This window comes from Solea senegalensis, linkage group LG12, assembly GCF_019176455.1.
Source record: "Solea senegalensis isolate Sse05_10M linkage group LG12, IFAPA_SoseM_1, whole genome shotgun sequence".
Classification (NCBI taxonomy): Eukaryota; Metazoa; Chordata; class Actinopteri; order Pleuronectiformes; family Soleidae; genus Solea; species Solea senegalensis.
Genome location: NC_058032.1, coordinates 25,083,941 through 25,103,962, shown reverse-complemented (window position 1 = coordinate 25,103,962; position 20,022 = coordinate 25,083,941). Strand labels below are relative to the sequence as shown.

The 20,022-nt window shown below is 41.2% G+C and overlaps 1 protein-coding gene across 2 annotated transcripts in view; it reads left to right on the top strand.

The window, feature by feature from the left end:
- The first annotated feature begins 2,992 nt into the window (after nt 1–2,992).
- Nucleotides 2,993–20,022, top strand: part of cplx2 (complexin 2) — a 29,724-nt gene continuing 12,694 nt past the window's right edge. For both annotated transcript variants that reach the window (XM_044040217.1, XM_044040216.1), the window contains exon 1: nt 2,993–3,111. The gene's annotated coding sequence lies outside the window, so the exon portion shown is untranslated. The remainder of the gene's footprint in view (nt 3,112–20,022) is intronic.

Below are 20,022 nucleotides of genomic sequence, written 5' to 3'. Positions count from 1 at the left end.
ATTTTTCTGTAAATGTAAGAAACATCTGTTTATTACATAACTGTTTGATTGTTGGCTTATAATAAACTCCATATGTATAAAAAAACACAACAAAATACATAAATCAGATATTGAACTTACTGCAGTAGTTTCTTTAATTTAAAACATGATTGGTCAGGGATCAACAGAATGACTCATAATACCATTTGGTTTGTGGTTCGATTCCCAGTTTCTTCAATCTTTGTGAAGAAGTCTTTTAGTAAATTCTCTAAAATGTGAACTTGTGTGACTGGAACGTGTGGAAAATGACTTTATTTGACTTAAAGCACAGAAACTTACTTGGAACATCTGAAAAAGCTCTTTTGTCTCTGGTCCAGTTGCCTTTAAGAGGAAATTCCGACTTTTTAAGTTAACTTTATTCAGATTAAGATCAAAATATTTACGTTGTCTTTTAGTAGTTTTATTTTTAGGCCTAAAAAGACAAAGTCACTGCATGTTCAGTCTCTGTTAACAAAACAGTCTTGGTAAGTTCTGCAAACCCTGGCTGTAGAACATCTCATCCTTTCATCGTTGGCTGACAGGAAGTGACCTCGTATATCGTCTGTTATCTGGCGGTTTACTGTCAAACACCTTGAGTCGTTTCTGCGAACGGGGACAGTTATGACGTCTCGTTGTTGCCCTCAGACCTTGAAGGTTCTGGCCGTGGCGCCATCAGCTGATCCATTCCAGTGGAGGACGTTCCTCACCAGGTTTGTGTTCCAGAACCAGAGTTGTCTCACATGCCCCGTGGACACCTGGACTCACCATTTCTGTGAATGTACTTGAAGAAGTCGTTCAAAATGGAAACTGTGGTGGTAGCTGTAGATGGTCTGATGCTTCTAGGCTGTAAAACTTGAACAGTATTTTAAGGTTTGGATTTGGACTTTCTCCTTGAATGGATGTTTGGATTTCAGATTAAAAGCAACGTGTCCACGGTTTCCCTGATGAATTGGACTCTTTCACCTCGTGAAGCTCCACCATGTTTTCGTTCACGCTCGACGCGTTAAAAACAAGTCTCTCTGTGAGATCGCTGCCCTTTTTCTTCATCCTCTTCTTCCTCTTCTTCCGCTGCTGTAACGAGAAAGAGGAGGCGCAGCAATGAATCTTGTGTTTTTCAAATCAGGTGACAAACCGCAGTGATGGATCGTTTACTGGAGCAGGAGCGATGTCTTGTTCACCGGTGATAAACTGGAGTCTTCTCTGTGATTAATGGACTCATCAGAGCTGTAACACAGAGGAGGAGGAGCAGGAAGATCTTAAAGAACAGGGCGGAGCCTGTTTAGAGAAAAGTTTGGCTGATCCTGAGGTTTTAATTCTTTCAGGGTCTTTAAGGAAGTCCTCTAACTCTTCTTCTTCTCCTGCCGTCTCAGTCTGGGTTAATTTTCCTTCTACAGTCATTTTATTTTATTTTGGTCTTAAATGTCAGGTTCATGACTCACATGTGTTTTTTCTTTACATTAATTAAATTAAATGATGTGGTCTGGTCTTCATGGTTTGCTCTTCGTGGTCTGGTCTTTGTATCTGGTCTTCATTGTCTTGTCTTTGTGGTCTGGTCTTCATTGTCTTGTCTTCGTCGTCTGGTCCTCATGGTCTGGTCTTTGTGGTTTTGTCTCTCGTGGTCTGGTCTTCGTATTTGGTCTCTCGTGGTCTTGTCTTCGTGGTCTGGTCTCTCATGGTCTGGTCTTCGTGGTCCGGTCTCTCGTGGTCTGGTCTTCATTGTCTTGTCTTTGTGGTCTGGTCTTCATGGTGTGGTCTTCGTGATCCAGTCTCTCGTGGTCTGGTCTTCTAAGACGCTGCTGCAACCTTGACACAGATAATCTGAAGATGATGATGATGAAGATGATGTTGAAGAAGCTGAACCGCTTCTGTGTAAATCTGTTAAATCAGACCCAAACATGTTCCACAGCTCCTCCCACCTCCCGCCCCCTGACCTTTGACCTGGAAACAATGGAAGAATTAGACGACAGAGCGAAAAACACCAGTTACATCAGTTGTTGAAGGTACAACAGACACAAAATGGCCGTCACTAAGCTAACACCTGGTGGTTTTGGTCAGTGATGTAATAATGGTCCTAATTACCATGAAACCTAATTCATGGTTCAGAATTAGGATTATTTTCATCAACTGTTAATCTTTATATTATAAATAATAGATTATTGAATTTGATTACATTTATAAAAGGTGAAGATGAAAAACAGGATCATCTTTCTTTCTTTCTTGTTGCTGTTTTTCGTTCATCGTGTTAGCGTGACACGGCTTTGAGCAGCTGGCAGCACCTGTCCTGTGTTTGCTCTCTGTCTGTGTGTGCGTGTGTGCTTTGTGATGAATGAGGTTGTAATGTCACTTAAACAATGACACCATTAGTTTCTACACCAGACGTGACCACATCTTCATCTTCTTCATCACCATTCTCCACCAAAAACATCAATTATCATGCTGTATTTATTATTTATTATTATTTATTTATTAACAGCTGTTTTGTTTGTGGTTAACTGACAAATAGATTACAGCTAAAGAATTCTGACCAAAGGGTTTGAGATAAAATTCTGAAGTTTAAGGGTTTTTTTTATCAGATTTCTAAGAATGTCAGAATTTTTATTTATTTAGCTGTTTGTTTTTTTTGCTCCGCAGATTCGTCAGATTTCTTTCAAATGTTCTTAATTACGTCTGATTTCTGAAGCCAGAATTTAGACCTAAAAGTCTGAATTGTCTTTCTTTGATCTCAGAATTTGTATTTTAGTCCTCGCTCCCACAATTAGACTTTGTCATATTTTATGAAACCAGGATAATCCTCTTCCGTACAGTAGTATAGTATACATACAGTTTATATTGTATGAATAAAAGTGTAATTGCAGATACAGTGAGATCATCATCTCTCTCTCTCTTGGAGGAACAGTGGAGGCTGTGAGGTAACAGTGCGCAGGAGGAGTTAGTGGTGGAGAGACAAAGGAGGAGAGAGAGAGACACACACAGAGAGGGAGGTGTGTGTGTGTGTGTGTGTGTGTGTATAGATGCAGGAACAGACTGAGCTTCACACGGTGTTTGTCTGCACACTCTCCTGTTTCTCTCTCTTCGCTCCAGACGCAGCATCAGGTCAGTGAACGCACCACACTCTCTGTGTGTGTTTATATTATGTGATGTTTGTTTATTACTCCGTGCAGCTGATGTATGTGTGTGTGTGTGTGTGTGCGCGCGCGCTCATTTCATGGATGTGAGGATGGAGGAGTGTATGTGCACGCGCACAGCCGGTTTTTAGGCGTGAGCTGCTGGTGTGTGTGTGTGTGTGTGTGTGTCAGGTTCACCTGTCAGGACGCGTTAATGCGGAAACTGCGTTAGAAAAAAAACGCGCTCTTCTGCGCCAAATATTGGCTGTTTTTTTTTTTTTTAATGTATTTCTATTGTTTTTTTTGAATACAAATTTCATCTGTGACTCGTGGTGAGAAACATGCAGCAGCTTCAAGCTCCTCTTCCTCCTCCTCCCTCCGTGTTTTCATCCTCTCATCCAGGTGAAGGAGCATCTCCTCTCGCGCCGCCATGTCTCACATGGAGGTGATGAAGAGGAGGAGGATGATGAGGCTGTGAGCAGCAGCAGCTCTGCTGGTGATGGATGGTGGAAACTCTGAATTATTTATAGCTGCCAGTGCATTGATTAGCTTTATGTAATGCATATTGTGTGTGTGTGTGTGTGACATAAATCTAACTGTACATTAATGACACCTCCTCGCCACATGAGGGAGCTCATTCATTTTACACCATAGTCGCCATTGTTTGGCAGCCAGAGGTCCATTTAAAAAACAGACTGATGCCAAAGTTAGCCAAACTATCACCTGTGTAGTAAGCGAGCATGAGCGTGAACGTGAAGATTTGTAAACGAAACATAATCGCAAAAGAAGAAATTGAAGTTTAAGTTAGTCAAACTATCAAATGGATGTAACCCGTCCTCTGCTTTGTTTGCCAAACATAAAAGTTAAAAAAAACGGAAGTTTAAGTTAGCCAAACTAAGGTAAGGTTAGCGAGTATGAAGATGGACGTGACGCGTGCTCTGCTTATGTTTTTCAAACAAAAACATTAAAAACGGACACAAAACGTAGCCAAACTATCATCTGTGACATAAGCTAGCATGAGGATAAATTTAAACCAAGTTGTGTTTTCTTTAACAAACACAAAATCTAAAAACAGAAGAAATGACAGCTAAATCACTAGCTAGCATGGAAATGGACGTAACCCAACCTCTGCTTTTGTTAGCTAAACACAAAATTACAAAAACTGAAGCAGAAAATAGCCAAACTTTCATCGGTGACATAAGCTAGCGCGAGGATAAAGGTGAAGATTCGTAAATAAAATAAAACATATCTGCGAGAGAACAAATTGAAGCTAAAGTCTGACGAGCTATCATCCGTGAGGTTAGCTAGCACGAAGTTAGATGGGAACTGACCTCTACTTTAAGCGAGCGTGATGATAAATGTAAAGCTTTATTCAGAAAACATTCTTTTATTTTCAAAAAAATAAAAAAAAAACATAAATGTGGCTCCAAAAATCTCGTCGTTCACCTTCGCTGACTGTCAATTTCACTCTGAAAGTTCATAACATCTCAGGTTGGATTATTGTGACATCGTTTTTAGGATTGTTTTAAAAATGTTATTGTTGGTTTTTAACCTTAATCTCAATGGTTTGGCACCACTTTTATACCTCGTTGTCGACCCTGATTGTTTGTCAATGTGCTCTCAGTTGTGTGTCCTGGAGTATCGTACAGTTGGATGTTTGCAGTGTGTGTGCGTCGTCACATTCTCACTCTGCTCTCCACAGGAGAAGGAATTCATAAAATATGCATCGTTAATGAGCGACTGTGCAGTGAAATACCATCAATTAGGCGTCTTTATTTAGAAAGAGTCTCACAGTTTCCGTGCTGCGAGGCCCCTCTCTCTCTCCCCCTCTCTCCCCCTCTCTCTCTCAGTCTGCAGACAGGAAACTCGGTCGTTGCTCGGACATATGAAAAATTCAAAATCTCATCTACGATCTACAGATTGTGAGGTGGGAACGCTTCGCCGCACGGGAAATGTAAGAAGACCGCATGGGAAAATGAGTCTCAGAATTGGAGATCGGTGTCTGGCAGATAGGTGTTTTCTTTTTTCCTTTTTTTGGTTGATTAGTTTTTGTGGCCGAGGTCACGCAGGTTAACAAAGCTGTCACTGCGTCACGACTCACAGCTGAACAGAGAAGAGACAGGAGACGGTGAAACTCACGGGGAACCTCACGATACGACCATTCTGCCAATATACTGCCAGACAATCACAGAGCGATACATCGCGATATCCAACTGAAGACATGAGTACACACATCACAAGTTTCACTCATTCATTTGAGCAGTGTCACCGCGAGGAGACATGAAGTAGTGATGGTATCGGGTGCGTAAAATGCTGTTTGGTGTTTCCTAAATCTCAAAACGATTGTCCACAAACCTAAAATGATTCTGCTTTTATGATTTGTCATAATATGGAGCAAAGAGAACTGAAAATATTCACATTTAAGAAGGTGAAAAATCAATTTAATCGTTAAAATACAACAGTTTTAATTGATTGTCAACACAGTAAGCAATTAGCTAAAATCGTTCCTCAGGCTGCTACCGTACAAACATCGCTACTTTTACCGTTAATCAATCTTATTTGTTTTACAATAAATCCGTCGCACACTTAGTAATGTTCGTAACCGCACGTGATAGTTTGGCGGCTAACTTTAGCGTAATATCCTCTTCTGCGGCTTTTGTGTTTCATTAAGAAAGCACAAGTTGGTTCTCGTTCATCGTCATGCTAGCTTACGTCAGTCAGTTTTTTTTTAACGTTTTTGTTTGATTAACACATGCGGAGATCGATTCACATCCATCCTCATGCTAACTGGATAACTTAAACTTCAGTTTGTCTGTATTAGCTTTATTTACAAATATTAACTTTCACCCTCATGCTAGTTTACGTCACTGATGAGCTTTTGGCGTTCTTTTTTTTTTTGCGTCAGCATACAAACATTGCTACTTTTACCGTTGATCGCACTTTTGTCGTATTTGTCTCACAGTAAATCAGTCGCACACTTAGTACTGTTTGATTTATATCGGCGGACATATTGCTACGCTGTTTTTGTGTGCATTTGTTATCGACTGGCGCTAACAATACTTAGCTTGCGATACATTTGCGTCCATGACCTCTCAATTTGGAGACGATGAAAAACAACAAAGTGAACTTCTTGGATTTTCTTGTTGAAGAGTCCGCGGTCCTTAAAACCACCGCAGAACCTGGTCTTACTGGACTGAAACAGCAGATCAGGGACGTTTGTAAAAAGACTCCTGTGTCTCCTGAACCTGCTCTGGTTCACCACGGCTCTGTGCTGAGCTCGTAAATCGATGAGTCATGCTGGACAAAGCGCCTGAGTCACTGTGGCTCGTTAAGTGTCTCCTCACACCTGTGATAGATCTCACTGTTGATTCACGTCGGATGAGTCGAGCGCTTTCACGAGTATTGCTTTTTAATGGCCACTCACGCAGGTAATGGACTCTTGTGGACTAAAGGTCGGCGGGACCAGACGTCCGTTTGTCCTCGAGGTTTGGACAGAGCTGTGTCACTCAGTCGTGTTGTGATGATTCCCACAGTGTAGCGCGTATAAACGAAGGAAGGTTAATAATGTGTTATTGTTTTTAATTGTATTGTTATCGCTGGATAATCGGCTACAACTTCGTTTGTAATCTAAACAAGACGGGGACCGTCTACAAATTTCAACACTGACGAAGCAAATGTTCAATATCTAGGTTACACTGATGAAAAAAAACTTACATTTTTCATAAATATTTGGTAGTTTTTCCTCAGAATATTAGTTATTATTATCACTTTAATACAGCGTAGTGTCATTTTTGTAATATTTGTGAATTGTATTCATAATATTAGCTAATATCGTCACCATAATACAGTGTTGTGTCTCTAAAATGGCCGCACACTTCAATATTCTCCTGTAGCTTATACTACAACACATCTTTTTAATTGAAAGACTTCACTGGTCTCCAGTAGATTTTATTACAACATCATTTTACTAAAAAAAAATAAATAAGTAAATTTGGGATTTTATCTATTTTACTTTTTGTCTTTTATTAAAAACATACTTTTTTCATGATTTTTTTTTAGACGATTTTTACTCAGAATATTAGTTATTAGTTCATTATTATGACCATAGGACCCTAAATCACTACATTCCTCACTGCTCTCCTGTAGATTTTGTTTTGTAGACATGTTTTTAGTGAAACTTACTTTTTTATATTGTCTGGGAACTGTTTTATTCAGAATATATAGATTTTTATTTAATTTGGTCTTCTTTTTTTTTCTGTTTTTCCTTATTTTAAGCCAGATTAGAGTCATAAAGTGGCTACTTTTTCCCATAAAACAAGAAAATAAGAATGAATTTTTCAGTCTGGCTGTTTTTGCCGTGAATTTTCTGTCCTCTTGTGTTTTTGCCTCTTGTCAGAAAAAGGTAAAAACACTTTTGTTCGTATCTGCAGTCGTTTCTTTCGTGAGTCAGTGTTTTATTTTTACTGTAAGTTTCTCTGCTCTGTGTTCAATCAGAGTGTGTGCGTGTGTGTGTGTGTGTGTGTGTGTGTCGTCAGCCGCTTCCTCTCTCTACTAAAGCTGATGTAAAAGTGCTTCTGTTGCCCTGGCAACGACCCTTTGGCACCTGTTGCCACGAATCACGGTGTCAGCGTTTGCCAGCCGCTGATGTTTCCGGTGCTGAGGATGAGGACGGAGCAGGTTGTGCGGCAGTGGGAGGGAGAGGAGGAAGAGGAGGAGGAGGCGGGGGAGGGTGGAGGAGAGGAAGTGAGGAATAATGGCGGCGTCGCGTGATTTTTCTGTTTCCCTCAGCTCTGAATCTCAGCCGTGGAGAAACTGTTAAAAACAAATCGCTGAAACCGGATCATTCATCCACACTGACACTCACTCATTCATTCATTCATTCATCCAGACACCGTTGAAATATCGGAAATGGCCGAGGCGTGAACGTGACAGAAACACTGCAAAAAAATCCTCAATGTGGTGAAGCGCAGTAATGTAAAAACCGACCAGAAATGAAACAAAATGTAAGATAATTGAAGTCTATAGGGATTTATAGGCAATTCACTGTGTTATAATGATGATATTAACTCATATTCTGAGTAAAAAAAGTCAATCTTTCTTTAATAATATTATTTCCATCTTCAGCTACATTAGTAGTTTCAGTTTTTGCCAGATTTTCACTTTCTCCTTCATCGTTTGATTCATCGAGTATTTGTTTAGTTCGTAAAATGTGATAGAATAGAATAGAATAGAATAGAATGCCTTTATTGTCATTATACAAGTTGTACAACGAGATTTACTTGACTTCACCTTGAAAGTGCATACAGCTAACAACGAAGAACAATAACAACAACAACAACAACAACCAGTGTATGGGTCAAGGACATTAAAAAGAAAAAGTGACCCTAGTTAACGTGAGGTGGGTTTTCAGTTGCAGCGTACTACATTAAAAGGATATACAGCCATCAAATTCTTATTGCACAATATGAAATAGCAGGTCTGTATCAGGGTTTAAATATAAAAAGTGCATTTCTATGAGACGTGACCCATAGCAGGGTATAAAAAATAATAAATAAGACTATTTCCACAGTGTGAAGTGTATTTTTTTTTTTTTAACAGTATATGAAATATAGAAATATAAATATCACAGTGTGAGATATGATTTTAGCAGCATATAGAATATAAATATCACAGAGTGAAATGTAATTTTGCAGTATATAAAAATAGAAATATAAACATTTACACAGTATGAAAGTGATTTTAGCAGGGTACCATTTAAAAATACAGATATTGCACAGTTGGAATGTAATTTAAGCAGGATAAAAATCTGTATATACAATATAAGTAGTGCACAGTATATAAGTATTGCATAGTGTGGAGTAAATTATTAAATAAATAAGCATTTCAGGATGAAATGTAGTATTGCACATGCCAGAATGTGTGAGAGTATGTGGTAGAGGTAGGATGGTCAGTGCATGTCCATGTTCAGTGTGGTTATGGCTCTGGGGAAGAAGCTGTCCTTAAGTCTATTTGTCCGAGCTCGGACACACCTGTAGCGTCTGCCAGAGGGCAGCATGTCGAACAGATGAAAGCCGGGGTGGGAACTGTCCTTAACAATGTTCCTCGCTCTGTTCAGGCAGCGAGAGTGGTAAATGTCCTTTAGGGAGGGGAGAGTGCAGCCGATGATCCTCTGTGCTGCGTTGATGACTCTCTGAAGACCCTTCCTGTCTGCTTCAGTGCAGCTGGCGTACCACACTGTGATGCAGTACAGCAGCAGGCTCTCTATGGAAGAGCGGTAGAAGTTCACCAGCAGCTTCTCATCCAGGTTGTTTTTCCTGAGCACTCTCAGGAAGTGCAGGCGTTGTTGGGCCTTCTTGGTGATCTCCGTGATGTTCGGGGTCCGGGGTCCAGTAAAATGTGATGTTTCTCAAAGCAAAATCATTCAGTTTTGAATGAGTAAATATTCACATTTAAGAAGCTGATAATCGCAGGAACGACCCCTGACCTCACACTTCCAACTCAGAAACTTGTAACCTCGACACAGGAAGTTACTTAAACTGTTAATATTAGTTATTATCTTCTCTATAACACATTTTAGTGTTTCTAAATCACTGCAGACTTTATTAGTCTCCTGTAGATTTGACAAAAACATCCTTTTACTTTTTAAAAACAAACAAAAAACAAACTTTTCTATAATGTTTCGGAGTTTTATTCATAAAATCATCACCAGTGTCTCTAAATCCACCATTAACTTATTTATAAATAGAAAACTGAGCTAATTTTACTGAATGGAACAATTTGTGTCTTATTGTTTTGTTTTACACTATTTCGCAGCCTTGGTTAATTAAAAAGACGTTTCGTCTCCTGCTGAAACTGCTGAACTAAACTATTCTGAAACAGTTTTATTTAAATATACGTCACAACATGTACATTTACTACAATTTATACCACAATATGAATGTTAGGGTCCGGTTTAATCCTCGGATTAATTGTTAAATCAGCCGTGTAATGAATCCCAGCGAATGAACCCGCACTGCAGGATCCAGCGCTGAGTTTAATAAGTGGTGGGCGGAGCCACAAATGAAAACCTCCAACATAAATCAGAGGAAAACAAACGAAACGATTCCAGTTTATGTCCCTGATCGTCTTTTACTCGTGACGATGTGTGATTCAGGCCGTGCGCTGCTGCTGTAACTGCTGCTGGTGTTACTGCTGCTGCTGCTGTTGGTATTCCTGCCTGTAACTGCTTCTGTAACTGCTGCTGCTTTAACTGCTTCTGTAACTGCTGCTGCTGCTGCTCTAACTGCCTGCTCTAACGCTCTGCTGCTGCTAGCTGCTGCTGCTGGTGTACTGCTGGTTATTGCCGCTGTAACTGCTGTTGCTGCTGCTGCTGCTGCTGTTGCTGCTGCTGTTTTCTGCTGTTACTGCTGCTGCTGTTGCTGTTACTGCTGCTGCTGCTGTAGCTGCTGAATGCTGGCTGTTGTTGCTGCTGCTGCCGCGCCGCTGCCGCTGCTGCTTACAACTGCTGCTGCGCACGGCCCTGTTACTGTGCTGCCTTACTACTGCTGTTGCTGGTGCTGCTGCTGCTTACTGCGCTGCTTGCTAACTGCTTCTGCAACTGCTGCTGCTGCTGCTCTAACTGCTGCTGCTACTTGCTGTTACTGCTGGTGTTACTGCGCTGTAACTGTTGCTGCTGTTGCTGCTGCTGCTGTTGCTGTTGCTGTGCTGTTGCTACTGCTGTTTGCTGTTGCTATTTTCTGCTGCTGCTTCTGTAAGCTGCTGCTGCTGCTGGTGTTACTGCTGCTGCTGTAACTGCTGCTGCTGCTGCTGTAACTGCTGCTGCTGCTGCTGTAACTGTAACTGCTGCTGCTGCTGCTGTGCCCACTGTTACTGCTGCTGCTGCTGTTACAACTGCTGCTGCTGCTGGTGTTACTGCTGCTGCTGCGTAACTGCTGCTGCTGTTGCTGTTACTGCTGCTGCTGCTGCTGCTGCTGTTACTGCTGCTGCTGCTGTAACTGCTGCTGCTGCTGCTGTTGCTGTTGCTGTTACTGTTACTGCTGCTGCTGCTGTTACTGTTACTGCTGCTGCTGCTGTTGTTGTTGTTGTCGTCCCGTGTTCTTTACGCTCGCCTGTCGGCCTCGTTTATCACGGAGCTCCTCACTCCTGTCACTCGCTGACAGGAAGTCGCCGCCCCTGTGTCGGCAGCGTGACAGCGGCGTCTCCTCTCAGCCTCAAACTGAACCGGGTCATGATTTACAAGCGCGGCAGCGTCTGACACACAGACACCTGTGAGCTGTCGTGTGTTCTTCTCATTACTGCAACTCTTAGACCAGAAAATCCAGAAACTATGGACTTTGATTCTCGTGTTGGACGTCGCACGTACATGACCTCTGACCTCCAAAATCTTTCTCTACACAAAATCGGGGGGAACGCTGTGGGAGAACATGAACGTTTTCAGGAACTCCAAACGATCGTCTAATTCCGTGTGTTTAAATAAAGTTGTGGTGCGTCTCAGACAGCAGGCGACACGTTCCTCTGTATTTTTAAACTCTCCTCTTCTTCCTGTTGCGTCGAGCGAGCCCACAGCTCTGTGTCTAACGCTAACCGTCGCCTTTGTTCCTGCCGTCGGATCCACTTTGTCGAGGAGGAAGCGGCTATATTGAGTGTAACTTGATTATATACCACCTCCTCCTCCTCCTCCTCCTCTTCCTCCACCCTGACGTTCAAACACACAAACACGCGGGTTCATTACGCCACTGTTGATTGACCGTGTAACGGGAGAACATGCTGCATTATGATCACGTGACCAGCAGCTGTTTGTGTTTTCATCACAAAATAACAGAAAAAAAGGACAAAACACTGAATATTTCAGCTTCCAGTTTTATTATTTATTGTAAATGAACTCTGTCACTTCACAAAAGGCTCACTTGATAAACTGTTTGTCAGTTGAAGTCGACATTATTGTGAGGATATGGCTTTTTCTGACTTCTACACCTTTCACTCTCACCCACACCAAACCCCATAGAGAAAATCAGTGATTTTAACATCACAGCACACAGGAGTTGTTGATCCACTGCTGCCTCCATCAACAAGTTCAAATGTCTTATTTTGTCAATTCGGCTTTTGAAATCCTTCACTCAGTTTGACCTCAGTGACACAAAGTGGCCACACGAGGCAGCAGTAGACCAGCAGCTCCTGTGTCCCTGTGAGCTTAAATCACTGATTTTCTCTATGGGGTTTGGTGTGGGAGAGCGAGCGCTTTACAAAACTTTTAATTTCCAGCCAGATTGGGAAAGAGTGAGATTAAGCAGTGAAGATATTAGTTAAGATATTAAAGATTAAAGCTGAAATACATTCTCTTTGGTGAGCCTTATGCGAAGTAGCTAAAATCCATTTTTTTTGCTAATCAGAACTAAATTGGATTCCAAGATATGTCGGTATAAGTCGGTAAATGGGACATACGAAAGTTCGTGACTTATGTGACGTATGTGAAACGACAGTGGCCAGTAAACGAAGTAACACTCACAACCCCACGAAAAACTTACAACGAGCAACGTAACAGCGTAGTTCATTGACAAAATCTCAAATGTGGAGGCTCGTCTGTTTTTAACAGACCTCTGCCCTCTAGTGGTGAGTTAAGTCGTTCATTTTTGTTTTCACGTCGTCTTTACGCCACATAACAGAAAAGTAGTTGTAATAGTAAATACAAATATCAGCATAAATACCAACAAAATCCTAGAAATGAGAGTCGACGTTAGATTAAATGATAATTCATTTCATTCGTTTTTTTTCCTGCTCGAGTTTTTCATTTTCCACAGCGCAGCTCCGTCTCACGCATACATTCATCACTGTGCTTGAGCAGCTGGCAGCAAAACCTCCCTCCCACACAGCATCAGCATCAGCGCCCACCCTCCCAGCATGCCGCTGGCCACTTCCCCCCCGCCCTCCTAACCCTGCCCGAGTAACGAGGGAGGAGGAGGAGGAGGTGGAGGAAACAAGCGATTCATACTCTTCAGTAATAATCCGTCGTATCTCTTGTCACTCTTCTTCATCTCAGTGTGTTTGTTTAGGTCAATTTTGAATATTGACTGCGTTTTCTGACGAGAAAATTAAGCTTGTAAAACACTCACTTTCCCCCCCACACCAAACCCCATAGAGAAAATCAGCGATTTAACATTTATAGCACACAGGAGTTGTTGACCTGAGTTGCCTCCATCACTAAGTTCAAGTGTCTTTCTTTGTGAATTCGGGGTTTAAAATCCTTTGTTCAGATTGACCTCAGTGACACAAAGTGACCACACGAGGCAGCAGAGGACCAGCAGCTCCTGTGTCCCCGCGAGCTTAAATCACTGATTTTCTCTATGGGGTTTGGTGTGGGAGAGTTTGCGGGTTAAGAACTTCAGTTTCTCGTCAGAAAAGTGAGTGAAACAGTGAAATAAAGACGTGAACTCATTCTCAAGATATCATAGACTTACATTTGTGTGTATCATGGAGGGTGAAGTGACTGCAGAACGCGACACACAGCATCGACGGTGACTTTGAGTTGAACTTTAACCCGTTTGTGTCAGACTGGAGAGGAACCAGCAGATCTTAATGAATTATGTAGACTGCGTCTCGGAGGAAAAGTCTTGTCTGGCTTGTTTCACTTTGTTTGAAACGTCTTCTGTTTGATTTAGAATCGACGTTTAAGAGGCTCCTTTAACGTCTTTATTTTCACTGAATAAAACCATCACATTCACTCTCTACTGTCTGTCACTGTCTCCTTCTCCATCCCCTTCCTCCACCTTCCTCTGCATGTTCTGTACCCTTTCACATCACTGTCCTCCTCCATCCTTCCTTTCCTTTCCTCCTGCCTCCCCCCGCATTTCTCCTCTGTCCTCATTTCTGGCTTTTATCCCCCCCTCTCTCTCTCTCCATGTCCACCACTGACCCCCGCCATCCTCTCCTCGCTGCTCAGCCACAAGACAAATGGACCAACGCCTCATTGGTGATGTGTAGCCTTTCTTCCTCCCCCTCTATCCTCTGTCGCCAGAGGGGAGGAAGGGGGGAGGGAGGGAGGGAGGAGGAGGAGAGTGATGGGGTCTGTAAAGCTACATGTAAAGGATGAGCCTGGAAAAAGCAGAGTCAATGGAGGATGTAGTCAATGTGCAGCTCCGTCGGCTCGTTTTCCCTCTTCTCTTAACCTCACGCTTCCTCTGTGCTCGCGCTTAAACCGCATAGTTTTCATGTGTTCACGTCAGCGATGTGAGGGTTATGTACAGTATGTCCGTCCAAGCGTACGTCCGTATCTCCCACTGACTGACTTTGGTGTCATAATGTGAATATTTGGTTCTTCTCGACTTTACTTTACCATGACCTGGTGAATGGCTGCTCTCTGTGGGTGAATGGATGATGAATTGTTAGACTGATGTGTGGATCCACCGTTGGATGGATGGTTGGAAGAGTGGATGGACGGTTGGATGATATATGGTTTTGGTGGGTGGGTAGATGTTGGATGTGTGGTGAGATGGTTAGATGGGGACATGTTGAAAGGATGAACAGATGGTTGGATGTTGGAAGGACAGATGGTTGTATGAACTGTGGGATGGATGTTTAGATGGTTGGATGATGGTTTTGATGGACGGATAACACAAAGATGGAGAGATGGGTGATGGAGGAATGAGCCACAGACGGGTGAGTTGGGTGACACAAAGATGAAGACATGGGCGGGTGGTTGGATGGATAGATAGATGATGGGTGGATAGAAGGTTGGATGTTTGATGGATGGATAACACAAAGAAGGAGAGATGGGTGATGAAGGAAGGAGAGGATGGATGGTTGGATGGGTGGAAAGGCAAATAAAAAGAGACAGATGAATGGAGGGATGACAGGAGTGGTTGATGTGGAAAAGATGAAGCCGTTGTGGTGACAGAGTGTGGGATGAATGGATGATGGATGGACGTCTCGACAGAGGAGTGACGATGGTGATGATGATGATGATGGATGCAGCGACTGAATGATTAAACAGTTAACAAACGCGACTGCGTTGATGAAGGGATGATGTTGGTGCGCGGTGAGCGGCTGATGGGAGGTTGAGTGAACGGAGTGATGGATGGATGAGTGGATGCAGGATGACATTCTGGATCAATGTGAATATGAAAACATGAGCAGATAATGAAATGTCAGCAGATGAGCGCTCTCTGTTTCTGTCAGCGCTGAACGCGTTGACGCGTCTTTTGTCTTTTTCCTCGTCTTTTGTCTTCAGGCTGAATGAGTTCACTGTGAAAATGTCACCGGCTCTTTGATTCACGCCATCGTCAGCTGCTTTATAGTCGTCCTCCTGCTGCCTGCTTGTTTCTCTGTTTGTTTATGCGTTTCATGCAAATGAAACCGTCGTACCAACGCCCATTCATCTGCTCGTAACACTCTTATTATGATGACGACGGCCACAAACTGTTTGGCAAGTAGTTTATTTAATCTCAGAATACAACGACATAAAGATCAGATGACTGTAAAGATGGACACGTAGCAATGACTCACATAAAACAACCACAGAGACACGAAATCATCCTCATCGATATACACACACAGCAAGAAGAGACTCTAATCATTCACCGGTAAGAGAGACAAACTGACACAAAAAAAGAAAGAAATCGATCACAGAGTGACTTAAACAGAGCAAAAGAGACACAGAGTGACCAAAAAAAGACATGTGATCACTTAAAAGAGACATGAAATTATCAAAAAGGATGCAAACTGACTGACATGAGGCATAAACTGACCAAAAAAGACACAAAATCATTAAAAGGAGAGAAAAAACTGACTCAAATAGACCAAAGGAGACAGAGAAAAAAGTAATGTAAACTACATGATATTGCCAAAAGGAGAATCAAGCTGATCAAAAAGTGATGAGAATTGACTGACAAGAGGCACAAACTGACCAAAAAAAACACAGGGTTTCACCAAAAAGAGACAAAATTGACGGTAAAAGAAAGAAATTGGCCCCAATGACATGTCTTTAAACCTGTAAAATCGTCTCATATGTATAGTTTGAGTTTATTGAATCATAATCTCCGCCCTTAATCCCTGTGTTTACTCCAGCCTTCATTTCCCAGCTAATCTGTTGAAATGGCGCCCTCGTGTTTCCTTAATCCAGCAATTAGCACCGAGGTGAGCCGTGTGTTTGGATGTGGCATCATGGGACGGACAGTAAATACCTGCTGAAACACAAACTCCACAGAGTTTGTTTAACGGCGCTTTGGGACGCGACGACGTATCGATTTCAGTGTTTGTCGTGTGAACAGATGGCGGAGTGGACGCTCTGTACTTCTCACATAATTGCGTCATTAATAACACAATATTCAACACACACACACACCACTGCCTGTGGGTTTCACCTTCACTGTCTACATCTCTGTCGGCCGTCAAAGTCAAATCATCGGACGTAAACCTTTTTTTCCAATGGAAATGGTGTAAAATCAAGTATAATTTCCCTCTAATCCCAAAATATATTATAAACTATTAATTTTAAAGATTTAAATATCTTTTCAAAGTTTATTTATATAATGAAAATATTCCATCATGTTATAGAATTATGTTTTAATTTAGATAGATAGATAGAGAGTAGCTAGCTAAGATAGAACTAGCCTTGATAGATAGAAAGTAGCTACCTAGCTTAGATAGATGGCTAGAACTGTGTAATGGAAAAGAGACAAATTTTCCAGCTCCTCTGAGGATTCATCCCACACATTTATGAACTCAAGAAAAGCTCAAAATTAAGAATAAAACATTTAGCTTAGGGGTAAAAAACACAACTAAGAGGGCTGTCTTGGCCAAAATCTAGAATTACAACAGATTTTTATGTAGAAATTAATGAATGAACCTCTCATAGATCCTCACCCTCAGGGCTTCGGTGCTATAATAAACCATCACATTAAAATCAGTTAAAATTAGCTTCCCTCACCGTGCGGAGGAGGAGGTTCACTCACTTTCAGAGAAGAAAAATGAGATGCAGTCACGTTTCCCCTTCGCTGCCTCGGAGTCTGTGCTGAGGGAATCATTTATCACCAAATAAGTCGCATGAATAAATGATGTCAGCGCTGCCCGATGTTAGCGGCTCATCATTAATTCATTCACCAAACGTCTCTGAAATGTGTTTCTCTGTCTTTGGTGACTTTGGCGTCGTGAAACATGAAACACGTTGTCGTTGTCGTGTGGAGAGCCACGTCATGTGACACTCGTGAAGAACAGGCGTGGAAAATATCTGTCAACTACGAAAACAACCCTGTGGTCTCCTATCCGAGCCATGTGCTTCCTGTTTGAGAACGTGAGGAACTTTGTGTCCTTCACATGATCCTGTCTATCTAGATAGAGATAGAGAGAGTAGAACTATCTTAGCTAGAGATAAGATAGAACAAGCTTAGATAGATAGAAAGTACCTAGCTAAGATAGAACTAGCTTACAGAGATAGATGAGATAGAGAGAGAGTAGCTAGCTAAGATAGAACTATCTTAGATAGAGATAAGATAGAAATTACCTAGCTAAGATAGAACTAGCTTACAGAGATAGATAGAGAGAGAGTAGCTAGCTAAGATAGAAGTATCTTAGATAGAGATAAGATAGAACTATCTTAGATAGATGGAACTAGCTTAGATAGATAGTAGCTAGCTAAGATAGAACTAGCTTACAGAGATAGATGAGCTAGAGAGAGAGAGTAGCTAGCTAAGATAGAATTATCTCAGATAGAGATAAGCTAGAACTAGCTTAGATAGCTAGAGAGTAGCTAGCTAAGATAGAACTAGCTTACAGAGATAGATGGAAATAGAGAGAGAGCGAGAGAGTAGCTAGCTAAGATAGAACTATCTCAGCTAGACAGAGAGAGAGTAGCTAGCTAAGATTGAACTAGCATAGATAGATAGTCAGTATTTCAACGTAAACAGTCTCTTTAACGCGTTAAAGTCACAGTGAAGTTGTGTTTTAAAAAAGGCCCAGTGGCCGTGAGAGGAACTGCAGCTGGTTTCTCATTAGTTTCTCCTGAAAACAGCGCCCCCTAATGCTCCTATCTCCTACAGCGAAGACGTCGACCCCAGATGAGATCATTTATTACACCTGCGCAAACCAGAGCACTATTTCCATTTCAGTGGTGGTCCCATCCCCACATCCCCCACATCTCCCCCGTGTGCACACGGTTCTCTCTGTCATTTCCTACGCCAATATTTGCCGGCGCTGAATAGATGAGATGAGACGTCAGATGGAGCCGCACGACGACAACAGACCATTTGTAACCGCGAGCCGAGTCAAGCTTCACTGCTGTGAACTCAATCTCGTGAATGGAGTGTTTTCAAAACAGATGTAAATAATATAAATGTCAGTTTGTGACCGTAATCTGAGTTTACAGATAAAAAAAACACACACTCAGGTTTCTACAGATATCCTTTTAAGGACTAAACAAACCCTTATCACTAACCATAACCAGTTAATGTCTAACACTAACCTTAACCATAACCATAATTTCAATCTCAGCCCTAAACCAGTGTGTAATCTGGTCACAAAGGGACGGTGACGATATTTCAAAAGAATTTCAAAATAACAGCGTTTGTTCTGATATCAAAAAACAGTATTTATAAAGCAAAGTAAATGTAGGTCAGAGGTCACAGTCCCTCAGAGAAATAAAAAGAGCCTGGTTTTCATTCTAACGTGTTTACAAATGTGTGTGTGTGTGTGTGTGTGTGTGTCCTCTGGTCTTTGTCAGGCAGCCGAACATTTTCTCTTATCATGACAGAAACAGACTCAAGGACGCACTAATGGAATAAAAGAAAAGCTTCTGCTGACACACACACACACACAATTTTTAATTATGTCATCTGAATTTGTTCTTTAATATCTTCTCCAGTTATTGTCCGTGTACTCTATAGGTGGCGCTGTGTTCTAACTTTGTTTCCTTCTCTCTCTCTCCTCATTTCCTTAAAAATGTGTACGTATATTTTCTCCAAATTCTTTTTTAAACTGAAAGATAACACAAAAAGATATTGCAAAAAAATGACAAGGGAAAATAACGTTAAAAAACAGACTTTTTTTCTAAAATTAAAGATAAGATAAAAAAACCCCCTATTATAATTATTTATATGAATAAAACAACATTGTGACCCACACCAGAGTTGCAAAGCATCTATAACAGGACGTGAAAAAGTAATCTGAATGAAGCTTCACTTTATAACATCAGACTGATCATGTGACAGAGAAAAGAGTCAGCTGCAGGAAATCAATCACACGTAAAACTGTTCCTGTCCCCTTTAACCAGTTTCCAAGTATCACACACACACACACACAGAAAATCAATACTGTGATTTGGACGAGTGATTCATGATGGATGGAGCTGTTCTCACACCACGTTAGTGAGACTTAACAAGAAATCTACACTTTGTCTCTCACTGTGTTTCATGTTAAAAGTCCAGTTTTAGTCAGACTAAGACAATAATCCACTTTTCTTAATCTCATGTAAACACGTTAGTCTGACTAAAATCCAGCGAGTCTTAGTCAGACTAACATGTCTATCTATGTTATTTAATTTTTGAAGGAATATTGCGACATGATTTTAACCGTTTCAACAGTGGAGTTGTGTAAACATAATGGCCTTTAAAGGGTTAAAATAAAAAAAGAATATTATTAATATTTGATATGTATATTTCAGGCTGAAGTCGTTTTAAAAGACTGACTCATTTAAAGTGGACATTTTTTGCTGCTACAAACAAATTTGTACATTTTTTAAAGGAACTCTGAAATTGTGCAAGTCTTAGTCGGACTATCATATCTATCTGTGTTATTTTATTTTTCATTTTACTTTATATAATTTTTTTATTATTATTGTGAACTGTCTATCGTTCCATATCATAACAAACACTTGATGGAATATTGCAACATGATTTTCACAACAGTGGAGTTG